Below are 11,897 nucleotides of genomic sequence, written 5' to 3'. Positions count from 1 at the left end.
AAAAAAAAAACATCTCTGAGAAAATCAACAAAGGTAAGGTTTACTCCTCATTACTATTTAATATTCCTGCATGTTTGAAATGGTGGCAAACAATCCATTAGAGACTGTTTTTAAAATTAGTGAGCAATCATGGAAACCTGTTGCACATTAACATTGGTGGAAAGAAGGCTGAAATACTTTCTAGAGATTTCCTTAGACGGTATGGTCACATTTGCAACATCTGCTTGCGCTTTCATGGTATCTACCTGTGATTGCTGTCAGCATCCTGGAAACAAGAGTAGCCATCTGTCCAAGGGCAGATGTCCACTTGTCCTTCTTAGACATGCGCTGGGGGTGTTTCATTTTTTTATTCATTATCTGTTCCTTTATGGTAGCTAACTGACATGGTCACACTGCTGTTATTCATGTCAGCTGTTGTATCTTCTCAGAAACAAGCCAGAAATTGTGCCAAAAAGATGAAGAAGTGGTTAAGGAATTTCCACGCAAAGAAGAGCCATTATGAAACTGAAACCCTGGTGATGGAGCTTCTTTTTTGCCAGAATGATACATTTCAGAAGGTTTTATTTTGTTACCAAAATAAACGCTGAAAAATTATAGCCTTCAGGACTTGAACGGTCCGTACATCACAGCAAGTCCTACCCTTCTTAACCTGAGGTCCTCATGCTTGTCCCTCTCACAAGGGTGTCCGAAACCAATGGAAAGTTATGTTCTGCTGGAATGAGCTCCCACTCTCCCTCAGAGCTACTGAATCCCTTCCAGCATTCAAGAAAACACTCACAAGGGATTTTTTCAGACCCATGTATCTCTGTTTCTTGTCTGTTTCAGAAATTATTCAAACACCAACTGCTGCTGTTGCCTACATATTCACAATTTAATTGTTATTATACTCATCACTACTTGAGTAATCTGTGCTACCAAAAGGACAGTATCAAAGAAATGGTGCTTTAAAAATCATGCATCTCTGTCTAAAGCTGTTTTTACTTTTGTATACATTCAGCTATACGTAATTGTATATGAAGTAATAATAATGACGGTTATTATTATTATTATTATTATTATTATTATTATTATTATTATTATTGTTGTTGTTGTTCTTCTTCTTCTTCTTCTTCTTCTTCTTCTTCTTCCTCTTCTTCTTCTTCTTCTTCTTATTATTATTATTATTATTATTATTATTATTATTATTATTATTATTATTTCTTCAGATGGTGAGAAAAGGGCACAATGCCTATGTTTTCCATTACAATTCCCTGGAGTTTACTGGAAAAATACTGCAATATTAAATTCTTGGGAACTGACAACTTAAAGTTTGTCGGGTAGAGTTTCATCTTTTACATTGTGCTATTCCCTTTTATTTCTGGAAACAAGAGAATTAAAGACCCCTATTAAACATTTCTGAGTCCTTCAGGAACTTAAAAAACATATCATATATATATATATATATATATTCAAGAAAACACAATCTATACATATAAAAAAAAATTTCCCCACTCGCCCTCTTTTGCGGGCGGTCTTACTCCTTCAAGCTCGGCTCCTCTACCAGAGGCCTGGGAGCTTGAGGGTTCTGCGCAGTATCTTAGCTGTTCCTAGGACGGCGCTCTTCTGGACAGAGATCTCGGATGTTGTTCCCGGGATCTGCCGGAGCCACTCTCCCAGCTTAGGGGTCACGGCCCCAAGTGTTCCAGTTACCGCGGTGACCACTGTTGCCTTCACCTTCCACATCTTTTCTAGCTCCTCTCTCAGTCCTTGGTATTTCTCAAGGTCTCATGTTCTTTCTTTCTGATGTTGCCATCGCTTGGGATGGCAACATCTATCACTACGGCTTTCTTCCTCTGTTTGTCCACCACTACTATGTCTGGTTGGTTAGCCATTACCAGTTTGTCAGTTTGGATCTGGAAGTCCCACAGGATCTTAGCTTGGTCATTCTCGACCACCCCTGGGGGTGTATCTCACTTTGATCCTGGGACTTCCAGCCCATATTCAGCGCAGATGTTCCTGTACAATATGCCAGCCACTTGGTTATGGTGTTCCATGTATGCCTTGCCTGCTAGCATCTTACATCCTGCTGTTATGTGCTGGATTGTCTCAGGGGCATCTTTGCACAGCCTGCACCTGGGGTTCTGCCTGGTGCGGTAGACCCCGGCCTCTATTGATCTTCTACTTAGAACTTGTTCCTGCACTGCTATGATTAGTGCCTCTGTGCTGTCTTTCAGTCCAGCTTTGTCCAGCCACTGGTATGATTTTTCGATATCAGCCACTTCTTCAATCTGCAGTATTACATATTGCAATATTTACACACACGCACACACACGCACACACACGCACATACACACATTTTCTGAACCACTTATCCCATACAGGGTCACGGGGAACCGGAGCCTACCCGGTAACACAGGGCGTAAGGCCGGAGGGGGAGGGGACACACCCAGGACGGGACGCCAGTCCGTCGCAAGGCACCCCAAGCGGGACTCGAACCCCAGACCCACCGGAGAGCAGGACCGTGGTCCAACCCACTGCGCCCTGTCTAAGATCATGTTTATTTATTAATTAGACCTGATAATCAGATCACATTTTAGGAGACATTCATGCAGAAATCCACGTGATTCTACAGGGTTCACAAACTTTTTTATCACAGTTGTGTATCCAACAGTTTAATCCCTGCTCAAACTCCAATCAAAAATACAGCGTCTTCCTCTTCTCAAACACTATAAATGACAAAGGCCAGAAGTTTTAAAGATCATAAGGATAAAATAGGCTTTGAAAGACACTTTGACAGACAGAATTACAAGTAAATGTTAATTTCTGGCACTGAGACCTTTGAGAAACTATTTCCTGGTGTAATTCAGTTTACAGGGTGTAAAGTTTAGTCAGGTGTGGAAAAGAGCTTTCAGTAATACGCATTGTTTCACAATTTCTTTGCAAATGTATTCGCTCTCCAGTAGAATGTGAAAAAAAGGTTTCATTGGTTCAGTAGAAGTGTCAGGAATCTCTTTATTGTCTAGCACTAAACCACTCTTTTAAGAGGTTTGGGCATTTTGTTGAAATGCGGGAGATGAATTCAGCAGCAAATTTTGGGTTTCTCCACTGTGACTGAGCTAATGTACCCATCTCCCTGCACTGTTTTGCATCAGATGCACTTTATGGCTCCTGCATAAAGTGAGCCTTAAAGTGAGAATAAAGTGAGCTTTAAAGAGCGTCTTGAAAAGTTCCACAAATAAAAAATGAATAGCCCTGTCCTTGTTCCAGTCAAGAGGTGTCTCGATTACAATACATCTTCGTTTTGCAAAACAGGCAGATATGCCTTTGGACAGACAAAGTAATTTTTCCCTTAGAACAGTTTGATAAATCATTCAATCAACTGCAGTATCCAGCCTGCAGTGGTCACATGGCAGTTTTCAAACACATGATTGGTGCAAACCCATTTTGGCAGGGGAAAATTTTGGGAATTTGGAAATTTTCCAAACTCTAAAGATCATCGTTCCGAGTTGCCAAAGTCCCAGTAATGTGATTAGTGAGAGATGACAATGAAATTAATATTTTTTCCGATGCTTTAATGTCGGGAAACCACACATTTCCCAAAATGACATTCTTTTCTCAAAGGGGTTGATGCTTCCTCTTTTCCTTCGTATTTTATGTCCGATTGACTGCATAAAAAAAAGGGGTTATGTCACATGCCTGTTGGGTTCCTTCAGTAGGGCTATCCTTGGGGCATCTTGGGATGCAGTAACTGAACAATCCCGCACAAAGTAGAGGAGGATGCTCCGGAGCTGCATGACGCCCCACACCACCAGGTTGTGTTTCCTGAACTTCTCTGGCTGGCGTCATTCCCCCATCCCCAGTTTTCCCTCTCTAATACTCCTGAGCCGGGTCACAAGGTGCCAGAGCCAACATAAACCCAAAGGATTAAGGTCCCAAAGACTGCCCGCCTGTCGCTCTCCCCTCCTCAAAAATGTCACTGATAGCGGTCGTGCCATCACGCCTGTGTTCCATAGCGTCAAACACCTGGGGCTCTAAGCAGACAGGCTGCCAGTCCTTTCCCTCTCGCAAGGGAGCACGGGCGGACAACAGGGGGTGGAAATTCACCTAGCGGGGTGGAGTTGTGCTTGCGGGTGACAGCTTTTGCAACCCACGTTGCCCATCTTTGGAACAGATTATAAAGAATAGGCTTCACAAAGTCTAATCCTGCATCCTTATGTTTCTCAGCTTTGCTGTCAGGTTAAATTCTTATATTCAGTCATGAGGCCAATGGTTTATGCAATACATTAAAAAAACCTGTTTAAACCTTAACAATGACAAGCTGCATTTTCCCATTAAGTCTAAAAAAAACCACACTAAGTACATTTAAATGCTAACATATACTTCAAGTTATAAATTCAATAAGCACATTTGAACATAGTAATGATAGATATGTATTTGCACTGTAAATATTTATAAATCACAAATATGGTTTTGATGCATAGAAGGTCTAATTTATATATACACACACACACATTTTCAGAACCACTTGTCCCACACGGGGTCGCGGAGCCTACCCGGTAACACAGGGCGTAAGGCTGGAGGGGGAGGGGACACACCCAGGACGGGACGCCAGTCCATTGCAAGGCACCCCAAGCAGGACTTGAACTCCAGACCCACTAGAGAGCAGGACCTGGTCCAACCCACTGCACCACTGCACCACTGTGCCCCCCCCACTAATTTATATATATTGACCAAAATTCATTAAAATAACCAGGCAACAAACAAATCAAGTTTTCATGATAAGAAAAACAAAAGTAATGTTTAAAATTCTGTCTCTAAAGAAGCACGAGTATCTCATCACAGCATTTAGGTTTACATTTAGCAAACATTATTCTGCAAAGTGACATACAATCCAGAGTAAAGAGTTAAACCAGTTGCTCATGCCAACACTGGATAGCGACAGTATTAAAACTAAAAAAAAAAAAAGAGAACTCACCTCAGATTTCTACTTGGTATTTTTATTCATTTAATTCATGTGGTCATGTTGCTTTTTCCAAACAATTAAGCATTCATCATTTGTTACAGATTTATCTTCACACTCACACCTTGGAGGACAGAAATCAGTGCCTGAAAGCTGGAGTGTGTATGAACAGCTAAAAAAAAATCTGGACTCAGCTCTGCTGGACTGGAGGTGAGTATCCCACGACTATGTAATACCGAATTTTGTGCCTGACCCTTTGAAGGCATTTTGTGAGGAATCAGCAAACAAGTGATAATTGGTGACTGACACCATGACTGGTGCGTTCAAAGGGTTCGGATCACCTGGGCTGACCTTGTCCCTCTGCATGTGTGTCTGTCTCTCTGTTTCTCCATGTGCCTGTCACACAGGAGGCAGCTGTTACTCTCACAGCCAAGCAGACTGGGGCTCAGGGTTTTAATATCCTAAGGAAATCCTCTTCTTATTTGGATCCTTTGATAAGAGGGCAATATGATAAACTAGCAATTTTAGAAACATACTGAATTTTTCAGTCTCAATACACTTTTATCCTTTTGTCACAGCATCTTTCTTCTTCTTCTTCTTCTTCTTCTTCTTCTTCTTCTTCTTCTTCTTCTCCTCCTCCAGTCTTATTTTTTTTTGGTTTCTAAGCTGTCATTTTTTCAAAGCATTACTTGCAATTTTAGTCCTATAATGTATAAAGCTAGAAAGAGTATTTCACTGAAGCAATTCAAGTTAAATACCTTACTGAAGCTGACAACAGAAGAGGCCCTTTGCGATTTTTACTCTGTATAAATTCAGTTCTTCTCCACAGCTCTAGCACCTTGACTCTTTCTTTTCCCCCTTCTTTCAGCTGCCAATGTCAATGATTTAGCCAGACCTCAGTACACACCAGAACGTCTTTCATTGCATGGAAGTGTTGGACGACATTCTATAAATTATTAGTAACAAGTCTTTTCTAGATCTTATTAATTGAAATAAAAGTTGCATAAAATCTTTCCAAACTCTGCTGGTCCTTGTGTTGAATCAAAGTGTCCTTCATGAAGAAAAACACTGCAGAAAGATTGCCATAGGAGCGGCTTTATGAAGTTGTAAAGAAGACATGACTCATACGGACAGTTATTCTGAACTTTAGCTCAGGGGTCAAGCTGCATGAAGGAAGCAATGTATTTCATTATCTTGCATCCTTCTAATATCCCATCTATGCAGGTTTACGTGATGCCAAGTGGGACCCGTGTCAGTCTCCTGAAGGGCTCATGAGAGATCTAGCATAGTTGCTTTTTGAATATGCAATACCACAGGATGCTGTTATATCCGGCACATATAAACAAGAGCTGCATTTTTTTTTGTGTGTTATGAGTACCTAAGGTCACTGCCCCCCCACCTAGAATCAACCTCTCCCCAGGACAATCTGATTTAGCGCTCCACAAAGTTTAGTTATGCCGAAAGAAGCTCCCCTTATGGGGAGTAAATCAGTTTTTATTTCAGAACAGGGGTGGCTAAGCGGATGGCTGCTGAGAGGTTATGAGAAGGTGAAAGGAGTTTTATAACACATTGAATGTTCCCTGGCAGGTGTGAACAAGTTGGTAGAGTCAGATTTTAAAGATGGGGGTGCAGTGACGCAGCGGGTTTGGATGGGTCCTGTTCTCTGGCGGGTCTGGGGTTTGAGTCCTGCTTGGGGTGCCTTGCGATGGGCTGGCATCCCGTCCTGGGTGTGTCCCCTCCCCCTCCAGCCTTACGCCCTGTGTTGCCAAGTTAGGCTCCGGTTCCCCTGGATCCCGCTTGAGAAAAGCGGTTTCAGTCTTTTCACTGCTGAAGTGTGTAAAATATTAAAGTTTTGCATTATTAACAATTTTTTCTTTATACAATTGTATGTATGAATATATGTATGTACTGTATAAAAGGTCAAATGTTTTGTGCATATTGTTTGTAACTGTTATGAGAAGCACTTATAATATATAAAGCAACATGACAATCATTTGGTGATCTAAAGAACTTTTCATTTTTTTGTTTCTCAGGAATTAATATTACTAAACAGGCACACACTGATTAAGAGCCAGATGGTTGCTGGTTACTCTACAACACGCCTTTCTGTTTTATTCTTGAGAAACGTGTTTCACAGGGACTGTGGAAAAAAACAGTGGCAGTCACCTCAGACAAACATTTGGAACACTGGTTTTAGATTGCATTAAATCTTCTTAAATGTGATAATCTTGTCCCAGTGCAATACACTTCATTTGCATTTTGGATATACTGCCATTTGAGTGAAATATGTAAATTCTGACACATGATATGTTACAATTTCTGACAGTTATACACTTGCCATATGGTTGAAAGGTTGTTTACTTGAAACTGAATGACTAATGTAATATCAGTTTCAAAACACTCGCAGATGGATTTAAAAGAAAAAGATAAAAACAGTTCACGATACCTTATATAATTTGAACAACGAAATATTACTCAGTAACATGACAATTTTGTCTCATGATGTTTCCTAAATGTTGCAATGCTATACTCCATTTAACCCGTTTTCACGATTACCTTCATAATGGAATTCATCCTTTCAAGTCTTTCTGTTCAGTAAAGTCTTCTGAGACTGAAGGTCCCTCTACTCGTGTTCTGAAGTGGCTTACATCAGGAAGTCTTGCTGTAAATTAGATAGGGGCCACCTGACGCAGCAATAAATCCAGCCTCTGTGCCTAAACTATGATGAAGCGCCATTTCATTCCTTCACAATTTTTGTCACAGTTTTTCAGCTTGCCTGCATTGGGTGTAATACCAGGCTTGGTTACAGTGAAGGAAATCAAGCTTTTTTTTTTCCATTGTCAGAATAAGACTTAAAAAAAAAAAAAACATTTTGCTTGCTTTTCAACCATAATAACTGTTAGACATAAGATTTGAAAGAAGCTGTAAAAAGTACTGTGAAATTACGGCTTTGTTATTTGAACATTATTATAACAACACACTGGGCCCTGCGTTTTGATAACTGTATCCAGGGTCTTATTTTTAGTGTGGTAATGGGCAGGATTCTCTGCAGGGTATTAGGGAGATAACGGTTTCTCAGATATAAGTAATGCAAGACTCTGATGTATGCGGACTGACAGATGATCATTCTCAGGCAGCCGAGAGAGGTGATGAAATTCCCTGTCAGCAATAACACAAGCATTCATAAACTCGACGAGACAGAGAAAGATCGGCAAGGGGATGTCTAATGCGTAGCATCGCATCACCATTTCAATGCTGATATATTGGACGTGTCCCCCTAAATTGACAAGCGGCTTTGTTGCTCTAGTGAACCTTCTTAGTAACGGTGATTTTCACACTGCACATGCCGCCCGGAGCCACAAAATCGCAAAAGCGCCCCGGCGCTCGACTTTGCGCCAAGCTAGTTATCAGCTAATTGAGAGATCAGGCGTTTCTGAAGTCCTGCCAGGTGTCACTCATGTGGAGATCCATGGGCCAGCTCTTGCAGGACTAAAGTCTTATTTTGATATTCCAATGAAAGTTTGTGTTGTTTCTAAATTTCCTTCTGTTGTGAGAGGTGAACAATGAAGGATCACCTACTGGCTTTGACAGAGGTCTTGTGGCTAGTAACTAGTAAACTCCAGTGCTTCATCAGGAATACATGCAATTGAGCAGACGTGCCATAAAAGATCTCTGCAAAATAATGAATAATTAGGATGCAGCCTTCTAGAATTACACAATTTTTATCTTTATTTTTTTTTAACGTTCCTTTATGGACGCTAGCTGACTGTTTGAACAGTGCTTAGGTTTGACTGTCTTCTCACTGGAGGTCAATGGTGTCGTTAATCCTTGCCCTGAAACCCAAACATTTCTGTGAAAATGGTTTCATAATCAGGTTAAAACTGTGGACGAAATAATTGCGGCTGGTTGTGCATAATTGAGTAAGACCAAAGCTTAGGGATTTCCCACTGCACAAAACTATGTAAAATCCTAAAATATATTTGGAAAAAAAAGTATGTCTAGGAAAAAAAATGTTTGCAAAAGTCCTTTAAATATTTAACTGTTTGAGTATCTTGAAGAGGTACTGGATTTCTCTATGTGAAAGCCTATATAAAAGCTCAGCTCAATCACTTATAGACATTGGATATATGCCTTCACTCAAAAGCAAACCCTTGTAACACAGAAAAATTCCAGCGTGCCAGTTATATAAACAAGGATCAGTACTGGCTGGCTGTGAACATACATAAATGCCTTTTTTAATGGATTGGTGCTGTTTTATTGGCAGCCACATCTGGAAACTCTTAGCAAGGACGAAACAAGAACCAGGTGTGGCCAATTAAAACTACTGAGATGCTTTTCATACAGAAAGAACCAAAAAAAAAAAAAGAGATGATGAAATGTGCAGAAGTTTGGGGACCTTGGCTTAGTATTGACCTGGATTTTTTGGATTTTTTTGGGGGGGAATTTTTTGAGAATGGTTTGGACAAAGTGGTGGGTTCTTCTATGCCAAAGAGGCAGCAGCAAGTAGCACAGTGATTAGAACTGAGCTTTTGCACTTTAGAAGCTAGGTTTAGTTCCCACATATGGTCATAGTGTGTTTAAGCATCGTATTTACTCAGCTGATTAAGCAAGCAGTATAAATAGACAAATAATTATAAGTAGCTTAACAGTGTGAATTGCTTTTGGAGAAAACTATGTGTTAAATAGGACAGGGGGTGCGGTGGCGCAGTGGGTTGGACCACGGTCCTGCTGTCCGGTGGGTCTGGGGTTCGAGTCCCGCTTGGGGTGCCTTGCGACGGACTGGCGTCCCGTCCTGGGTGTGTCCCCTCCCCCTCCAGCCTTACGCCCTGTGTTACCGGGTAGGCTCCGGTTCCCCGTGACCCCGTAAGGGACAAGCGGTTCTGAAAATGTGTGTGTGTATGTGTTAAATAACACATTGCTTCACTTTATCATTAGTCCTTTAGTTTGATAGTTGCAAGTCCAGTGTTCATACATTTAGTCATTGCTGAGTGTCACAATTACAGCATTTATGCTTCCACAAACATCCCTATGTACTGTTCATGGTATCCCATCTACAACCAGTCACTTTTCTTCTGTAAAAGACATTTCAGAGGGGCTAGATTAATAACCTCACCAAATGGCAGGTTCAAGCCCTCCAAATAATTCCTAACCCAAACTGAAACACACAACAAATTCCTATATAGCTGCTTCTGTGTTCAAATTCTTCTGACACCAAAAAAGGATTTTGTTTTTATTTGATTGCATTTTCTTTTTTTTTTTTTTTCTTTAGGGAAACCATGCTAAATAAGCAGGCACACACACTGCCTACAATCACTTGTCCCAGGCAGGGTCGCAGCAAATGGGAGCCTAACCCAGTAACACAGGGCGCAAAGATAGAGAGAATACACCCCAGACAGGACACCAGTCCACCACAAGGCACCCCAAGTAGAATTCGAACTCCAGACCTGTGACACAGTGGGCGCTGGCCAGACCCGCTGAGCCACCAAAATTGACTTGCTGATTACTAATTGGAGCCAGACTGGGGCGAATATTATTTACTTGGTTGGTCCATATAGCTGTTTGTGATAATGTTTATTTCAGTCATCCACTGTTTGGAGAACAGAGATTCATTAAGGTACACTCACCAACCTTAAGACAGCAAATTTTAACTTCATGTATTTTAAATATGACTTTGTTCCAAGGAGCTGTTGAGAATTTCTTTCATGAATGCATAAAAAGACAAAGTACTCTATAAGCACATTATTCCAATCAGGAGGAATGACCTTGGTCAATAACACATTGTCCAACTAATAAGCGAGGCCTGTATTTAATTAAACAGTTTTTTCCCTTCTCTATTTGCAGCAATGCTTAAAGTAATACTGAGCGCCGTAGCTCAAAACTTTTTTGGGATGGTCTGACACAAACATGTGTTATAGCGGAGATGCAACGTAATCCTACTTTAGAAAGAATCCTGCTTGTGTGCTTAAAATTCCCATTTGTTGCTGCTGTAACAGCCCCGGCAAATCCTTTGATTGCACAGCTGTCATATTCTATTTGGAGAATACTAATGAGGTTTACACAGAACAGAAAGGTTCAATATGAATATGCACTTAATTTATCACAAAGCCAGAACATAAAGCCAAATGCTTAAAATGATGTGGTGTTAATTTTATTTTTTTTGTACTGTAAATGCCCTAAGATGGACCAAATCTTTAACACATGAGTATGTAACACATATAATATAGTAACTTTACTATATGCATTGTGTAGAGGCATCTGGTAGTATAGTGGTTAGAGCTCCTCCCTTTGAGTTGCAGGTTTGAATCCCATTGACCCCTGTAGTACCCTTGAGCAAGGTACTTACCATAAATTACTACAGTAAAGTTTCCCAGCTGAGTGAATGAGTAAATTATTGTAAGTTTCTTTGGCCTAAAGGAAAATAGGTAAGTTAATTCAAACAGCAGATCACCATTATGCAGTGCAGATGAACCAACCACTACATTTAAGCAGAAAGCATTATTTGAAAAAAAAAAAAAAAGTAATAAGAGAATGCTGTATTTGCTGCAAAACACCAAGGACAAGTGAAAGGGCTGAATATTTATTGACATATGGAGACACTCCTCCAACCCCTTTGTACGTAGCCAAGATGGAGTGCCTCCTTCAGTTGTTCATTCTCCTATAATTTTAGGACAGAAGGGTATGTACAGGACACGGTTTTATTTGTGTCTTTGTGGACAGCGGCTCAGAGCCAGTTTCTGCTTAACATAGATAGAAATAAAGGCAGAGAATAAATCAAGATGAGGAGCATTCCTGTGATCTGAAGTTTAAATAATAAACCAGCTGTGTAAAGCAGATGAAATTTTTACTGAAATAAGTAGCTAGATCCTCATTTACTGCTGTGATGGGCACTTTCTTGACTTAGTCAGTGTCTGTTTCTCACATAACTGTCTCTCTTCTCCTTATATAACTCTCTCGCCTT

The sequence above is a fragment of the Scleropages formosus genome, chromosome 19 (genome assembly GCF_900964775.1).
Source record: "Scleropages formosus chromosome 19, fSclFor1.1, whole genome shotgun sequence".
Classification (NCBI taxonomy): Eukaryota; Metazoa; Chordata; class Actinopteri; order Osteoglossiformes; family Osteoglossidae; genus Scleropages; species Scleropages formosus.
Note: the sequence above shows the minus strand (reverse complement) of the source record.